Raw genomic sequence first — 19,396 nt, 5'->3', positions numbered from 1 at the left:
ATTGTAATTTGGATACATTTTAGACAGCTTAGCTGGATCTAAATGCCACCTATAAAACATCTTGTAAAAATTTTCCCTTAAATTCTGAGCTTGCGTAAACTTCCCATTTCTATTCCAAATCTTCTCCCATGTATCTAACATTATAGGTTCCTCTATATTCTGTGCCCATTTTACCATACAATCCTTAACTAACTCAGAAGCAGAGTCTCTCTTTATCAAAATATTATATATTCTTTTAATATGAAATTGTCCTTGGTCCCTAATTTGCTCAGTCAACTCATCATACGTATTCTCAATACCTATCCTCATATCTTCCTTAAACCTAAATTGTAACTGTTGATATTGAAACCAAGTCTGAACAATCTTTTTATCTTTTAGTTCATCTATCAACTTTAGCTCCCAATGATTATCTACCCAATCCAACAGTTGGGCATATGTAGTTTCATCGTGCCTCTGTGTTATACTAATATTTTCTATCATATGCCTTGGTATTACCCAGTCAGGAATCTTACATTGCATATTTGGCTGATACTTCTTCCAGACTCTTAACAACGCAGACCTGTATATATGCGTTCTAAAAACAAAATCCTGCTTTTTACCATACATTAAATACGCATGCCAACCATAAAGCAGATCATATCCTTCTAGATTAAGAATTCTCTCCTCCGTCATATTTATCCAGTTACTAATTGCTCCCAGGACAGCTGCATCATAATACAACATCAGATTAGGCATTTTCAATCCTCCTCTCTCCCGCACATCTTGTATAATCTTCAACTTAACTCTGGGTTTTTTCCCATCCCATATAAACTTATTTATGTCCCCTTGCCACTCTAACAAAGTAGCCTCTCTTTTAATTATTGGTATCATCTGAAACAAAAATAAGAACCTCGGTAGTATATTCATCTTAACCGCAGCTATCCTTCCTAAGAAAGACAGCTTCAGTTTCCTCCACGAGGTCATTTCTTGTTGAACCTTATGCCAAAGCAGCTCATAATTATTTTTATAAAGTTTTGTGTTAGAGTTTGTTAAATAAACCCCCAGATATTTAACTTTTTTAACTACTTCAAAACCCGATAACTGCTGGAGTCGTTCAGCTTGAGTACTAGACATATTCTTAAGCAACATTTTTGTCTTAGAATAATTCACCTTAAACCCCGAAACCGCCCCATAATCCAGAATCTCATGTAATAACGGTTCAATAGATTGTATAGGTTTCGAGATAGTAAGAACTAGGTCATCAGCAAAAGCTCTCAATTTATATTCATGATGCCTAATCCGAACACCTTGAATCTCTGTAGATTGACATATCCTATTCAACAATATTTCCAATACTAATACAAATATAAGTGGAGATAGAGGACATCCTTGTCTAGTTCCTTTCTCTATTTTACAATCTGTAGTTAAAGTATTATTTATTATCAACCGAGCTGTCTGTTCTTGATATATAGCTCTAATAGCTTGTAAAAAATACCTACCCATACCCATCTTCTTCAATACCTCAATCAGAAATTGCCAGTGTACTTGATCAAAAGCTTTTTCAGCATCCAAAAATATCAAAGCCGCTGGGTATTGGCTATTCTTTTCTAAATATTCCATAAGGTCCAGTACATATCTTACATTATACTTCATAAATCTACCTGATATAAATCCAGTCTGGTCTGGATGAATAATTTGCTGTAGTATCGGCATTAATCTATTAGCCAATACCTTTGCAAATATCTTATAATCTACATTAAGTAAAGAAATAGGTCTATAATTCTTTGGTTGTGATCCCTCCTGGCCTTCTTTAAGTATCAGAGAAATAAAAGCTGTTTTCCAAGATGGGGGAATCTTTCCATTGACCATCACTTCCGTAAAAAGTTTTTTAAGAGGTTCCACCATCTCTGCCATTAAGGTCTTGTAGTAAACAGCTGTAAGACCATCCGTCCCAGGCGCCTTCCCAGTCTTCAATTGAGTAGTAGCCTCCCTTATCTTCTCAGTTGTTATTGGCTGGTCTAACCCTTCCTTCTGTTCTAATGTAAGTTGTGGAACTTTAACCCGTCCTAAATAATTAACTATACCAGATAATGTAATCTTATCCTTAGCATATAACTTAGAATAAAAATCTACGAACACCCTCTGAATATCTTTTTGTAGATAAACCATTTTACCCTTATCCTCAACCTTATCTATGATATTTTGAATTCTCCTTTTCCGTAGATGATAAGCTAGCCACCTCCCAGGCTTATTGGCATTACAGAATGTATTATGCTTAAGGTATCTCAACTGTATTGCAGTCCGTTCTGCCACTAACATGTTCAGCTGCCCTTTCAGCAATTTAATAGTAGTATAAATTGACCTATCTTGAGGGCTTGATATCAGCAATTTCTCTTTAATCTTAATCTCCTTCTCCAATTCTTTCAATTTAGCTTCTCTATCCCTTTTAATCTTATTATTCAAATAGATCAATATGCCCCTCATATAAGCCTTACTAGCGTCCCAAACCATCTCTGTTGAGGTGCCTTTATCCATGTTAAGCACAAAAAATTCTTTCAATTGTTTCTTACACTCCAACACATTCACATCATATTTAAATAATCCCTCATTAAGCCTCCAAGATCTTCGTTGAGTCATCAAGTCCTGTATCTCCATCATCACCGGGCTGTGGTCTGAAATAGTTCTCGGGAAAATCTTAACCTCTTTAATCCTAGAAAGCAAATCATTTGATATTAACATAAAATCAATTCTAGAAAAAGACTGATGTCTGTCCGAAAAAAACGTATAGTCTCTTTCCTTCTCATTGCGGAGCCTCCAGACATCCATTAATTCCAATTCATCCTTCAGATCAAAAAAAGCTGAAGGCAACCGCCCTCTACAAGTTGAGGTTGAGGCTCCAGATCTATCCATCTGTGTGTCTATAACCCCATTCCAATCCCCCATAAAAACAAATGATTTGTAGTCCAAGTCCGATATTCTCCTCTGCAAATCCTTAAAGTATTTCATCTGCTGTTGATTAGGGGCATAAATCCCAACAAGTAATATTTTCTGATCCAGTAGCATAAGTTCCACTAAAATATATCTCCCTTGCAGATCTGCTTCCAATAAATTAGCTGACAAGCTTTTATTAACATACAGCACCAAACCATTCTTTTTTTCAGGAGCTGAGGCTACAAAACATTGTCCCAATTTCCAATTGTCCAAAAAATTTTGATCACTAGACTTAATATGCGTCTCCTGAAGGCAAAATACATCATTTTTATGCTGTTTCAAATAATAGAAAACCTTTCTTCTTTTTTGTGGGGAATTAAGTCCATTAACATTCCAGGTCAGCAGCCTGACCATCGTCAAGCTTAGTTTGAAGCTTCTGAAGCATAGCCCTCATATCAGTAGGAAATCTCTTAGGCCTTGCTCCTCCCACGGCTTCTGATTGTGTAGGTACATCAACAGAGATACTCAAAGTTTGCTGTATAGTCTTCTCCATTTTCTTTGCCGTTGCTCTGGTAATTCTCTGTTCTTTAAATTCCAATCCCAAGCCTACTGCTTCTTCCAGTCTCTCCACAAGCTGTTTATCATCTGACGCAAGTGCCGAGGCTGCTATCTCTATTGGCTCCTGCTGAACAGGCTGGATCTTTTCCGATTCCAATCCTAGCTCACCAGCATTCAGAACCTTGGAATAAAAGTCTCTAGCCTTCTGAGTAGAATCCAATCGATATCTTTTCCCAGAGTAAATCAAAGTAACGCCAATTGGCAATTCCCATCTACATTGCAGGTTACGTTTCTTCAGTTCATCCGTCAAAAATTTAAACTCTTTGCGCAGCCTAAGCATTTTCAATGGTATTTCTTTCAAAACTTTCACCTCCTGATCTCGCACAGTACATCTCTGATGATATGCAGCCTGTACAATCTCATTACGCAGGTATCTCCTTTCCAAATGAACCACCACATCTCTTGGCAAATTTCGCTGTCTTGCATACCAGGAGTTAACTCTGTAGGCTTTCTCAATCTGTTGGAGAATCTCTTTTGGATCCACTTGTAGAAGGGGGGCAAAAGCCTCCGCGCAAATCACCCTCAAATCTTCTCCTTTCCCGCTGTCTATATCCTCTGGCAAACCCCTTACCCGCAAAACAGCCTCTAACTGCTTGTACTGGAATAGCAACTGCTCAAGCTCAATTCTATCCGCCCTCTCTTCCAACTTGTCTGCCCGGTGTTCCAATTTTCCAACATCCTTCTGAGTCTCTTTAACCACATCATCCAGGAATTCCAAATTTACAGCCAATCCAGAAAGGGCAGAAACAACATCATTTCTAATATCTTGATTAGCCCGAGCTGCCTGATCCCTCATCTCTTCCATAGTTTGGTTCATTTGATCCATTTGGTCCTGTTGGCTTCTCATTTGTTGTTTCAAATCCAACATATTTTTCTCCATATTACCAAACTTAATGTTCAAAGTATCCAATATTTCTTTATTGGTAATTGCTGCAGGTGGTGGATTTTGGGATTGAGATTGAGGTTGTGCCAACAAGGACAGCTGAGATTGTTGTAAAGGAGAAGGAGGTGCCCTTAGGCTTGGTACCTCTCTGTACAGCCATAGCTTGCCAAGGCGCCAAGCAAGTCAAAAAAAAAAAAAAAAAAAAACAAACAAGAGGAAAATCCTCTTTTCTTTTCAATTCCAACCACCAGATGGCACTGTTGTATAAGGTTTCAGTAAGAGTCAATTAAGGAGAACAAGCAGAAAAAGAAAAGTAGCCATTTTAAAAGGAAAAAGTTCTCTGTTTTTTTCCCCCCCAAAGTGAAAGTCTTTGTTATAAAGCTGTAGAATAATAAGAGAAAGCAGAAAAAAAAACCCAAAAATACTTGCAGCCACCGCTTCAGTCTCAGTCTGTCCATTACAATTCAGCACCAATCAACAATGTAAACGGAGACGTGCCTTCCAGAGCTTGCCCTGCAAAGCAGGGGGATCCAGCTGTTGGAGCTTCCTCTCGGGCTACCTGGTGAGCACCGCTTCTACCTCCTTCCTGGAGGGTCCAAACGGGCTCAACCCAGCCCGAAAAAGCTCTCCTCCGCCTCTTTGCCCGAAGCAGAGGATTTTCGCCCCTGGGAATCGGCGAAACAATCAGCTGTAGATCGGACGCTCTAAAGGGAGCGTCCTTTGCCCTGGTGGCATCCGCCGGAAGTCGATAGCACATATATGTTTTGATCCTTCCCCTTCTTCACGTGGATCCCCATCTCCATCCATGACTCCTACAATGGCCATGGGGAAAAGCAGCTCTCGAATTCCATGGAGAAGATATGGTTGGATCTATAGCTCACCCATCACCACCCCTCTCAGTGTACCAAACAAAGAAACACACTCACAAACCTGGGGGACTTTGTAGATGCCTCCTAATGTTGACATATGGATGGAGATGTCCTGGTCAGCCCCATCAATAAAAGCCAAAAAGTTGTCCATCTTTCCACATCCATAGTTGGGGACATTGCCTTCTCCAGTAGAGAGCATGTCCAGCAAGGCATCTGTTGTGCCAAGTGTGTACATATAGTTGTCCTTGATGTTATAGCCCAAGGTGTGATTGTGCAAGAGCTGTGGATTCTTGTTGACCAGTTGAATGGCAAAAATATATCCCAGCATTTGCAAAAGACCGTTAGACATTCTCCTGTAAAAGAGTGTTCACATTGTTATTATCATCATGAACAGAATGAAGAAAACACTTTTGCTTCTAATTTCATCCTCTTCATCCACATGCCAACTGAGGGATAACCCAATACTGACCCAAAACCAGAGGCAAGCAATTGTCACCCATCACTGTGATTTGATGACTGTTGAGAAGGCGCATCATAAAAGAAATAGGGTTTTAAGCAAGTGACAAAAACTTAGCAATTCTAAAAATGGTCATTTATTTCTGAAATGATCAGGAATTGAACATCAATGAGCTGTTATAAAAATATGGAACTGAGCTGGGCACAGACAATTACACATGTTTCAATCACTCCCTTAAACAAAAGTTTGTATTCAAGTGGTGAACTCATGTTTTGGATGGAGAAAGGAAAATAATCTGGAGTTTTAAAAGGTTTTATTCTGCCCTATCCTTGGATTTCAGTTATTTCCACAAAATAGGTCAAAAGAGAGAAGCCATGGAAATCCTACTGATTCAGAAAATTATCTAGATCCTGCAATATAAAAGTTAGTGAAATAAGAAGAAAAGAAGGAGAGTGTTAGAACTCCAAAAAGAGGAAATGCCACACTATCACAGTGAAGGACTTACAAGTCAAGCTGACTATAAGGAGCTGTGTTGAAAGAAAATTCTGTACGCAATATTTTTGTTGCAGTTACGACTATACCAATGAGATGGTCTCCTGACCTATAATAGCTCCTTGGAGTTTTTCTATACTGGTGCTCCAAACTCAGTGGGCATTTCATTCTCACTTTCCCAGAGACCGGCTGGGACAAAAGCAGCATCAGAAGCAGAAACAGGAGATCCATAATTCATGGGGCTTTATTAATCCCCTTCCTGTTCCTAAAGAAAAAACTAGAATTCAAAGTACTCTCACAAGATGGAATATCCTTCCAGCGAATTTCCTGATTCAAAGAGAGACAAACTGAGCTTCATCTGGAAGAAGAGAGAAGAAAAGGAGAGAAATGTACATTCAAGAGCACACACCATGCCTGCCCCAAATCTTGTATCACAAAGAGTGTGACCTGAAGCTTTTCTGATGAAAGATCTCTTCCATGTTGCTTCAATCTGATGTTTACCTCCAAGGCAATCACAGGAGGAGTAGCAGAGGAGGTGTCAAAGAATGGGATGATGTTAGCACAGGGAAAGCCAAATTGTCATCTGGGGCTTCTGAAGTTCTTCCAGGACTCCATGTGAGGAGGGGCTTCAGGAGAAAATCCTGTGAGAAAAAAACAACAAGGACACTCCTGGGGACCCTGTTCTGTAGTGGTGTTGATCCTTCCTGTCAGGACATATCCAGAAAGTGATGCTGGAGAAAGATAGCTCAACACCAGGAAATTAAATTATGTTGTCTCTCAACAAGGTCTCTTGTCTCCAGAGTCTGCTGGGGAAGGTCACCCAGAGCTATGGAGTTTGGTGCCACTCTAGGTTGAGGTCACTTAACTCTGTTGCTGTCTGTCTTCTAATGCCAAGGAAGCTGTCAATGCTATTCAATCTACCTTAAAGTAGAAAAGAATTTTCTTTTCTGTTAGATCTATCAATTCTAGATTGGAACTGGTTTTAAAACTGCTTCTACCTGAAGTGAAATTTCCTTTCCTTTCTTTTTTAGCAAAATATCAGCTTTTGGATGAGAGCTGACTAAGAGGCATGAATGTGATACGCTGTGGATTGTATGGTTGGGTAAATAGGGAGAAAGTCGTAGAGTGGATGGTAGTTTTTATTTTTATTTTTTCTCCTGACACTTTCTTTATTGTCTTTCCATACTGATTGTGAGAAGGATCTTAGAGTCCTAATGGATGGTACAGAATTAAATGCTATGTAGCCAAAATAAAATTCCTTTTAGATTGCCAAGGTCATCCCTTGTCTCTGCACCTCTGCATCTGACTGGAACTGGATGGGTGGAACTGCCTGCATGGCATGGAAGATTGGACCATGTGATGGACTTGTGGGTGTGGTCCTCCAATTCCTCACCATATAAACAGCATAGTATATTAATAGAAACTGTGGCAGACCAAAGATCCAAAAGGAATATGACGGAGAATAAAGTAGGGGTTAACATAACAGAACTAACCACCTCTCTCCCAACCCCCAAGGGGGGCCCTTTGGCTTATCAGGAAACTTATCATGGAATTGTTTTACTACCTTATCAGCTTTTAGATTCCAACTTTTTATCCAAGTAGCTTCGGACAAAGGGTACCCCTTCCAATGCACTAAGTATTGTAAACGACCTCTATACAACCTGGAATCTAAAATATTTTCCCCCTCATAGTGTGTTTCTCCCTCTATCACTACAGGAGGAGGGGGAGGCTGGGTGGATGGATGGTCTTATGTTGGACCCAATTACTGGCTTCAGTAAGCTGCAATGAAGGACTGGGTAAATGTTCCCTAGAATTCTGGGTAGATGGAGTTGAACTGTAACTGGGTTAATTATCTTCACTATGCGGGATGGACCTAGAAACTTTGGGCTGAATTTCTTACTAGGCATTCTTAATCTTATATATTTGGTAGACAAGAAAATTTATCCCCCACACAGAAAGTGCTGATTTCATCACTGTTGTCAGCTTATCCTGGCTTCGGATGGTGTCTTGGGCCACCTTTTGGTGGGAAGGAGAAAGGATGGGGTGAACCACGTTTTCCTTCTTAGTGTCATACTGCGGTTTTCTTGATAAGGCATCCGCCAGCAAGTTCTTCCCAGCAGAGATGTGCTTCAGTTTGAATATGAACCTTCATACATATTGTGCCCAGCAAACTTGCTTTGGGGACAGTCTTCGAGGGCTTTTGAGGGCTTTGTGGTTTTTATGGTTGGTCCAGACCTCGAATGGCACATTCCCCCCTTCCAGGAAATGTCTCCAGGTGAGCAGGGTCCACCTGACCGCATACGCTTCTTTCTCCCAAATGGCCCAGCTCCCTTCAGTAGTGGTGAGTTTTTTTGAGACATAAACACATGGCAAGATGTGTCCTTCTTTATTCTTTTGCAACAGCACTGCCACTACAGCCACATCACTGGCATCTGTCTGGATTATGAATTGCTGTTCTGGGTCGGGGTGTTGCAGTATGGGCCCTTGGGCAAAGAGCCGTTTTAATTTCTCAAATGCTTTTCGACAGTCCATTGTCCACCCAAGGGATTGGTTTGCCTCTGGCTTTGTCAGGGAAGGCCCAGTCTTTAACAGTTCAGTCAATGGCAGGGCAGTTTCTGCAAAAGCTGGGATGAATTGCCTGCAGAAGATTGACAACTCACACTTCAACAACATTGCATATAGCTTGGTAGCTAGGAGTTTTTTTTAGCTTCGTGTGCTTTTCTAGGGTCTCAGAAAAAACTAAGATGTCATCAAGATAAACGAGCACTCCTTGTTATAGTTGCTCATATAGCACCTCATTTATGTATTACATGAAGGCTGCAGGGGCCTCTTGTATCCCAAATGACATAACTTTGAATTGGAAACTGCCAGGTGGGCAGTTAAATGTGGTCTTCCATTCATCTCCCTCCCTGATACGTATGTGGTAATACACCTCTCTCAAGTCTAGTTTGGTGAACACCTTGCCTTTAGCCAAGTGGTTCAACATATCCTTCATGAGGGGGATGGGGTAGGTGTTTTTTACGCATATGGCTTTTATCCCCCGCAGATCAATGCAGAGACGAACCCCGCCATCTTTCTTCTCTTTGAAGAGCACTGGGGCCACTATTTCTGACTTAGCTGGTTCAATAAAGCGTCGCTTCAAATCGATGTCAATGTACTTCCTTAATTCTACCATCTCTTTGAGAGTCATGGAGTACATTTTCGGCTTTGGTAGGGTAGCCCCAGGTATGAACTCTATTGTGCAATAGGTGGGCCAATGAGAGGGGAGATAGTTGCAATCTTCCTCACTGAAAACCCCTGCGAAGTCCCAGTACTCTTTCGGCACTTGCTGGATGCCTGGGGATCTTGTGTCTGCTGCGGGGGCTGCAGGCACTGGGCAGTCTGCTTTATTGGGCTTGATAGTCCCTGGGTGGCCCCCTGGCTTCATGGGTGGTAGCGGCCCAAAACTTATGATCAATTTCCAAACATCGTCCTCCCACTTTATGGTAGGTGTCCACTTGTCCAGCCATGCAAGCCCCAAGATAATTGATTGATGCATCTTTGGAGCTACAATGAATCTGAGGAGTTCATAGTGGCGCCCTCTCTGCAACTTTACCAAGTCGGTAATTAGTTTGGCTGGGGCCCCTCCAATTAGTGTCCCATCCACTTGCTCAAACCAAATGGGATGGGCTAGGGGTCTTGTGTGTATGCCTAGCTGCTCCACAATAGACATGCTGATTAAGAATTGGATGCAGCCATTGTCCACAATTGCCTCAACTTCCCCTTCTGCCCCCGTCTCGGGCACCATGAGTTTGGCTTTGATGGCAAAGGGGCGGATGGGTGCGCTTACCATTGGGTCGTCATCCTCACCGCTTCCTTCATCTGGGCTTGACAAGGGCCTTTCGGCTGGGCCTCCATTGATCCCTGGGGAAAAGGTTGCGTGTCTGAGGCTTGTATGGCAAATTTAGCAGCTTGTCTTTTCCCAGGCAGCTTCATTTGCCTCTCTACTGGCTGAGGTTCCTGGAGGAGCTGTCCCTTCAGCACTTTCCCCTGTCTTGCTATTGGCAGGGAATCATCTTTGGAAGGGGGAGCCCTTTCCCCTTCGAGCTTCCCAAGCTTTTTCCCCTGCTGCTTTGTGAAGGGGGGCAGAGCCCCCATGCCTGACGCTGGTTTTGTGCCGGCATGGGTGGGGGTGAGGAAAAGGGCAGCTCAGCTTCTGTGCCCAGATCTTCAGCTGCTGTTCTTATGTCTTCTGTTGCTCTCTGTTGGGGCATTGCAACTGATTGAGGGTTCAGTCCCTGGGGTTGCCCCGGGCCAGTTATCTGAAATTATGCCATCTGCTGAGGAGGGGCAGGCTTCCATTGGTATTTCCCCCATCCATGGCCTGGGAAGAAAGCCCACCCAGGTGGTCCTTGATTTGCAGGCTGCAGCCCAAACATCAGTGGCTGGCTAGGGGGAGAAATCCCCCATCACTCTTGCTGCTGGCTGGATTGACTTCCCCATCCTGGTTGAGGGCCTATCTTCTCCCCAGGGAGGAGGGGCAGTGCAGTTGGTCTTACTCCAGCAGCAAAGTGTTGGCCTGACCTGCTTGTCACTGTATGGAAGGAGCATAAATCTCCACTCCAGTGTGTTGCAGAGTCTCTACCAGGGAAGGTGAACATGGGCGGGACCATGGTCCACTTGGGTGATTCAGAGCTAAAGCAAGGGTTGATTTCACTCACATTCAGCTGTCCAAATTGGTCTGGGAGGCCAGTCAGAGGCTGCCTGCGTGAGGGTGGCTGGGATCCCCAGTCATCACGGTGGCCATTTGACATTTGCTCCTCCAGTCGTGTGTCGAAGCTGCCCTCGCACCTCCCTGTGGCTCCAACAGCTCCCTAGAGGCAATAAATCCCGAGGCTTCATCTTGCAGGGCTAGTTCCGATTGCGAGGGAGGCCTAGGGGTCGGCTCTTTGTGCCTGGCTCCCAGCTGGCATTCCCTCTCTGCGGCCTCTGCCGCCTCTACCACGGCTTTGGAAGGCACGTAGATGGTCTCAACATAGATAGGCGATCCTTCATCTGCTGCTTTCCCCATGGGGTTTCTCCTCCTCCTCCTCCATCTTCACTGAGTTTTTGCATTGCCATGCAAATGATCTTAAAAAAAAGGATGTTGAGACTCTGGAAAGAGTGCAAAGAAGAGCCACAAAGATATTTAGGGGGATGGAGGCTAAAACATTCACTATATTGCCAAAAGCATTCGCTCACAACTGCTTCTGATTATGTGGATGGGTGAGCGAATACTTTTGGCAATATAGTGTATGAAGAACAGTTGCAGGAATTGGGTATGTCCAGCTTAAGGAAAATACGGACTAGGGGTGACATGATATCAGTCTTCCAATATCTCAGGGATGCCACAAAGAAGAGGGAATCAAGTTACTCTCCAAAGCACCTGAAGGCAGAACAAGAAGCAATGGATGGAAACTAATCAAGGAGAAAAACCTAGAAACCTAGAAAATTTTACAATAAAAACAATTAATCAGTGGAATGGCTTGCCTTTAGAAATTGTGGATGCTCCAATATTGGAGTTTTCAAGAAGAGATATGGACAGTCATCTCTCTGGAATGGTATAGGATTTCCTGCCTGAGCAGCGGGTTGGACTAGAAGACCTCCGAGGTCCCTTCCAACTCTGTTATTCTGTTATATTCACTGTGGGGGATTCACCATCTACTTTTTTTAATCTTGATTTGCATTGCATTTGGATTTTGTTTGCTTTATTGACATATAAACATATTCATTCTGAATGAGGCAGAAACTAAATCGAATATACAAAAAATGATTCTTTTCTTGAGTTACACTGTATTGCCAAAAGTATTCGCTCACCCATCCACATAATCAGAAGCAGTTGTGAGTGAATAGTTTTGGCAATACAGTGTATGTGCCAGATGTTCAACTGGTTAAAAAATTCACCTTTCAAATAAAAGGTGTTTGCATATAGAAAAATAGGTAAACTGATTTACTAATAAATGAATAAGGATAAACATAGTCAGGGATACTAGAGAAAATAAAGCAGTAGATTTGGAATGAAATACAAAAAGCATCTAGAGGAGCCCCCTGTATTATCCAAGAAGCCCATTCAGACCATCTATGGGAAGCATCTGCCTAGCCCCTTCCTAGAAATCTCCAGGTAGGGAGAACCCACAACCTCCATGCTTGCTTAGCTCTTCATATCCTGAAGGAAATGGGCTGACGGATCTTTTAACTTGGGGGAACCTGGGAAACTGGAGTCAAGCCAGATTACTCAAGAAGGGCAGAGCTCAGTGTTCGAACAGCCACCAAGAAAGTATCCCAGTCGATATTCCAATCAGGCAGCTTTCTTAAGATGGAGGGAAGCTCTATACGTAATAAAGATTGAATGGAAGAATGCCAATCTCTTTATTGGTTAGTGTGGGATGAAGACTAATATTATTAAGCTGGCTGAGAAATCCTCCCAAGGAGGCTCCTCATCCACTCTTCTGGAAATGACCATAAATCATTCAATTTGGTCACATTCTGGATACTGAATACACCAACATTTTAATTAATGGCTTTGATGAAAGAAGGGAGGGAATGTATCAGTGGTGGGTTCCTGCTGGATCGCACCGGATCGCGCGCGCTCCCTTTCAGCGCTCCACCTGGCTTGCGCGCTCCCTTTCAGCGCTCCACCTGGCTCGCGCGCTCCCTTCCGGCGCTGAAACCGGAAGTACAGTCTTGCCCCGCCCCTGGCGAAGCAACGACGCCTGTCTGCGCTCCACCAGCTCGGCTGGAAACGGAGATGTTTCCTCAGCGGAGCGGAGCGCCTGAAAAGACTTTTCAGGCGCTCCGCTCTGCTGAGGAAACATCTCCGTTCCCAGCCGAGCTGGTGGAGCGCAGACAGGCGTCGTTGCTTCGCCAGGGCCGGGCAAAACTGTACTTCCGGTTTCAGCGCCGGAAGGGAGCGCGAGAGCCAGGTGGAGCGCTGAAAGGGAGCGCGCAAGCCAGGTGGAGCGCTGAAAGGGAGCGCGCAAGCCAGGTGGAGCGCTGAAAGGGAGCGCGCGCGATCCGGTGCGATCCGGGAGGAACCCACCACTGGAATGTATCTTACAACTTGGGGATGGACTTCTAATATTATGAAGACAAAAGGGTCCTTTGTGGCCTTGTATTTTCAGTGTGTCCATGAGGCTGCCTGGGTCAAGATGGGTTAAAACAACAATTCTTTTAAATGTCTGTCTGGAAATGGACTGAAATGAATTGTGCAGAATTGATTTATCACTGTTTGAAATACACGTCTGAAGGGGGAAAGAAGTATGAGAACAGAAAGGTCTTCAGAGACACACGATATCTACGGTACTTCTTAGGCCAAGCCAGTTATTATTTGCATTGAGGAGAGCAGTTTAACATTGCATTATATTTCCCACCCACAAGGCTGTTTCCAAGGTGACAGGTGGAAAACTTCTTGAAGAGACGAGAAGGAGGAAGAAATCCCCAGAGTTTCCATAATTATAGGGGAGATATGGGAAATCTGTCATGGCTCCTTTGCAGAGCTGGGAGTGAGCCTGTAAACAAGAACTCATTTCCAAAGACAGAAAAATACTCTGCCTGTGTGTGTATAATTTTTATTTAACTATGCAAAGATCTGATGACTAGTTTTGACTGGGTTAATTTTGTCCTTGGATACTGGCCACACTATCAGAACAGTCATTTTGTGGTATTGCCCTTGAGCATGAACTTTCAAAATAAAGTAACATTTGCCTCTAACTCAGAAGAGAGCTAGTTGAGATCCCTGACATGCTTCGGCAATTAACCGGCCCCTGGGATTTTCCATTTCACCACCTATGCCAATCATTGTCAGATTTCTTTTTCTTCAGTGTTCTTCTTTTTCTTTTTCTCCAGTGTTCCCACTGGAGCCCATTTCAAGGATGGAGCTCCTAAACCTCTCAATTCTAGGTGACCAATTAAATTTGATCTCTGCCCCTAACATTATGGGCCATGTCAGGGTTATTTCCTTTTCATTTCTCTCTGGACCTTTGAGTCCAAGAACTGGTTGAATTATCCAGGGATCCCTCCTGACAGGGAGAAGTATGAGAAAAGTTTCTGCTCTGCTCTTTGGCTGAATCCTCCAGGGGAGACTTTGGGCAGACACAGGAGGCAGACGCAGCCCCCTTCTCCCAGTGACCCCGAAGGCCCTAAGTGGAAACCTTTGCTGCTTTAGGACTTGGCTTTAGGCAAATGGTGTCATTAGATAATGTGAGACTTTGGACTTCCCTCCCCACTAAAGATCAGGGCAGTCTGTAATCCTTCACAACAAAGCATCTCCGGTGCAATCATGAAGGATGAGGCCAAAAGCAGACACTGCTTCTCTCATTTTGCAACTTGTGGGAACCTGCAAATGTCTGTCTGTCATGTTTGAATCAAAAGGCAGCTTTCCCATTTCACTGTCCCACTTTCCTCATTGCTCTGATGAAACCAGTGAGAGGCTGATTATGACTCCACAATAGACTGTGAAACAATATACAAAAGGAAAATAGACGCACAACATATTTTCTTTGCAGATAGCTTTGTACATATTATCCCCCCCAAGCCCATTTTAAATTCCTTGCAGCACATTAAATTAAACACATTAAATTACATTCCTGAAAAATAAATCCAGAAGAGTTAGGTTTTCTATCTTACTTTTATTATCAGATTTTGTTTTGTGTTAATATTCAGTCTTAGTAAAATCCTGTAACATTTGGGGAGGAACCTGCAGCCCAGCTGCCCTGCCCTGGAGGCCCAGAGGGAGAAGACCTTCCCCAGCTGACCTGCAAAGGGCCAAAAGGCACTAGGCTCATGTATTGCCTGGTTCAAAATTAAGGGGACCCCTTCCAAATTTTCTTTACTGGGCTTCCCCGATGTACAGACACAATTGGGACTGGCGTTCCCATCATAAATTGTTGCAATCATAAGTCGAAGCATACCCAATTTATGAAAAAGGACAAGTTCTGCTATCTGACAATGAAAATAAATAGTCTTATATAAAAGAAGAGAGAAAACTCTTTGATTCCCTGGTATTTTCTAGTGTTCAATATCCCACTTCTGCCACCATCCAATGAGGGAAAAGGTGACCTGGGATTTGAACCTGCCCCTCCTTGGAGGTCCTTCAGTTCTGAGAACCCCTGTCTTTGGGAAAGAGCTATTGAGTCTCCTTCGGCCACACCTCCCTTCGTGACCCCCCAGTTTCTCCCTCCCCACCAGCCCCCTGGGGACCCAGAAGAGGGTCCCGTGCCAGACAATTTAAGCCCTCCTTGCTAGGCCATTCTTGTTTTTCCACAAAAGACGGAGGTTTGTTTTTATCCCTAAGTGGGTCCGAGTTCCGTTAGACTCAGAAAACGGAGAGAGACGAGGAAGACTAGAGAAAAAGATAAACGCTAAGAAATAATGATATATTTTTCCCATCTCATGCAGCAGTGGAGTGGCAAAGGTAAATAATCAACAGATTTCCCTGGGCTGTGCACCAATATTGAATCTGGTGTAGTTTTAATTTGCTGTCATTGGGCTCAATTGGCCCCTCTATTTATTTCTCATGGCTCTGCCTACTTGGCTGAGTCCTACTCCTAGCTTGTCACTCAAAGGCCAAACCTTTGAGAAAATCACACATCATTTTATTAAATGACCCCCCCAACCTTTGGGTTTACTTCCCCACCTTCTCTTACAGCATTCCATTGCCCATTGTGGCTCAGGAGGATGGGACTTGTAGTTCTGATATTTCTGAAAAGCATAGCATTGGGAAATTTGTCTTCTCGGGTCCATTAAGTAGTTCCTTGATCAATTTCTCTGCTGAAAATGTCAGAGAGTTGTTATAGACAAGGGATGCTCCTGCTGCAGCTTTCAGATTCTGGGACTGGGAGCCAAGCCATGTGTGAGCATGGGTCAGACTAGATGACCTCTGGGATCCTTTTTTAACTCTGTGGTTTTATGTGTGGTTCATAGGAAGTTTTTCAGTCAGACAAAGCTCCACTGGAGTTAATGGTGGGAACCTTGTTGAGTGATCTTATTTGATTTCCATTTTAAAGCCTCACATGATAAGCCTCAGGCGACAATTCAACTGGTGAAGCTGTTTAAGTGTGCTGGCAATTTCTGACAAGGATTTCCTGCTTCGCTCATCTTTTGTGGGACTGGCTACATGGCCTCTGGGGGGCCTAAGCAGGTGAGAAGCCCCTGTGTTCTTCTTCCCATCTTGGCCCTCCACCCAGCCTGTCCATCACTGCCCTTTGATTGGCAGGTGGTTGTCCTGAGGATGGGGGAGGGCCATTTACAGCAGGCGGCAACTCCCTCAACTATGGTAAAAATGCTTCAATGTCTTCCTTCTCTGTTGGCATATTTTAAACCCTTTGGGACCCCCCCCCCCTTCCTATCTAGCTCAGTAGCTACTGGAGGAGAAGGGGCGTCTTTCTGAGCCTGTGTCCCCTTGATGAGATCCAACAACCCCCAAAACTATTATCTCACCCCTTCAGCCTTCCAAGGGATCCTCCACCTCCCTCCAACCCCCACCCCATCCTCCTCCTTCTTGATGAAGCGAGCTCTGTCTTCCTCCTGAGGCTTCTGGGATCCTGTGAGGCCAAGGATCATGATTCGGGCCCTTTTCAGAGTCTTCCCTCCTTTCTGGGACTGTCCATCAAGCAGAGGCCGATCCTGACATCCACAGGAACAGCTCCCCCTTCGGCCTCTCCCATCTCAGATGGTCCAGGAGGAACTCTGGGCATTTCGGAGGCCATTGCCTGGAAGGGATAAGATCTCCCTGGACCAAATTCTCTTCCCCCAACAGCTGAGGCTCTTTTCCTTTGCACTGGGAGCACTTAGGGGTCTCCTGGAGTCTCAGTCAACCCCACTTTTGCCACCTATTGTTGAGAGTATTTCCTCCCCTTTTTTGAACCACCAAAGGCCAGATTGACCCAGACTCCAGACTCACAAAGCACTGGAAACTTGAACGAGTTGAGTTTTTGGTCTCTCCCTTCAGAAGCTGAGAACGTTCAAGTAAAGGACCTGGGATATGGACCATACTCTGTTCTTACTGTAAGGATACACCTGCCTAACCCCTCAGCTCTCCCGTAACTCCAGTTCTGCCTTCTAGGCCCAGGTGGACATATTAATGTCCCTCGTCCGGATAAGAAAAAGAAACACAATCGCTCAACAATTGATTGCAGTAAACCAGGAACACAGGACTCTCCCCAGCACCCTCAAAGGACTTGGAGGTCTTTTGGGGAAGGGGCTCACACCACAACTTCATAGGTGAGAATGTCTAAGGGTTCCCACCCCACCAACTATATCCACACAACGAGAGGAAGGGCCACCACTTCTCCCAAACAATGTTCTAGGTGTGTGTGGCAAAAAATAACTTTGCACCATCCACCACACTGAGGGCACCTCCACGATCTCAGTTGCCCATCTCACAGAACACCTAATGAACTTCAAAATAGAAAGCAGCCTTCAATACATAATCATACACATATTCACTGCAGCCAGGATTGCTTTTGCACAAAAATGGAAAAAAATCAATACACCCGCAGATGAAACAATAATTAGAAAAGTACTTGAATGTGCAGAGATGGACAAAATGACAACAGAACTAAAAGAAAGAGAAGAATGAGATTTCTATAAAATTTGGAATAGAATTTATGTGGCTAGAAAACAGAACCCAAACCGAAAATAGAGAATGTAAATATAAAGGTGATAAAAATAATTAATATTATTACAAGTGTTACTACTACTGTTGTTATACTATAGGACAAAGTAAAAACAATAGAAAGGCAATGCAAAATGGAGAACTAGAAAGGCTAAATATGAAAGCCAATACAGAAGGCTGTATTAAAGTAGAATAAAATATGAATTAAAATATAAGAATGAAGATGTGGCATAAAAGGGACAGTTAGAAGCTTGCTTAAAGGGACAGGGAAATGTCATCAGCTTCTCATCACAAGATGTCCCAGCCAACGTCCCTATGTCAAAAGTCCAAACCACAAGGTTCAAATAAAGTTTGCTAAAGACACATAGTCAGTATCTGTGGCCCAAGACAAAAGGAGAAGTAAGACCCCATCTCCTTATAAGGTTTTTTCCTCAAGGTAACCAATAAGAAATGAGTTAAGTGTTTCTGTGTTGCGCTGCCTTTGAATATGTATAAGAATGTGTGCTTCAATAATGAAGGCTGTTCAGAATTTACAATGCTAGCTATGTGTTAGCTTTCTGAACCTGGCTGCCCAATAAACTTTTCCTGTATCCTGAGAAGTCTAAGCCTGTCATTTTCTGCAACAATTCTGGCGAGCGCAGCAGGACTTAGAGCGATATTTTGCTGAGGACGGAACGGACCGACCGGTGCCCCATCGAGGCCATATCGCCCGTCTTCAGGCGCCACGAAGATCTTTCTCTGGAAGGGGGCCGATGACCCCTCTTGGGCATCCAGAGGACACCACCGATCCAAGAATCTGACCAGGATCAGGACAAGTTAATAAAAATTATGCCGGCTGAGAAAAAAGACGCCTGCAGGCAAGCATCAAAAGAATTGTAGACACACTTGGTTAGGAGTGGAAGAGGGGGCCCAATCACTGCCCTGGGCCTGGGATAGCGTCCCTTCCAAATGGAACCAACGTATCCTAATGAGGCTCTAGGTTTGTGTGGGAGGGTAATCTGCTGCAGTTCCTGTTGGTGGACGTGAATTTCTGGGGCCGCAGGTCAGCAGAAAGTGTGTTAGAAATAGAACATGGGAGGGGGGAGCGTTCCTCGAATGCCCTTCCAATGCATGTTGGGAAAAAAACTTTAAGAAAATTTTAGTATTTCTTCTGGCAGAGAAATTATCCTCACCCCCATTGTACAAGCCTCAAGAGGAAAGAAAAAGAAAAAGAGAGTCTCAATGAAACATTTAGTTCCTGTGCTGTTTTAACTTGCATGGTTGTCCTTGATGATGTGTTTAAGTGTTTTTTGTTTTCTTAAAAAGAAGGAAAAAGAGAGAGTCTCTGACATCAGTGCCCTCCACCTGTGAATCTTTGACATGAAATGCTTGACACTGAAGAAATAGGAGACCCAGGAAGACAAAAGGTTGAATCAGATATTGGTTAGAAAGAAAAACAGTCCCATTAGGTGGGGCCAGGAGGAAGAAAACCAAAAAGGTTATCGAAGGGACAGATCAAGTGGACCACAAACCTGGTCCAAGGGAGCAGTTGAGAC

This window comes from Natrix helvetica (genome assembly GCF_964273705.1).
Source record: "Natrix helvetica genome assembly, chromosome: 5".
Lineage (NCBI taxonomy): Eukaryota > Metazoa > Chordata > Lepidosauria > Squamata > Natricidae > Natrix > Natrix helvetica.
This window is presented reverse-complemented; position numbering follows the sequence as displayed.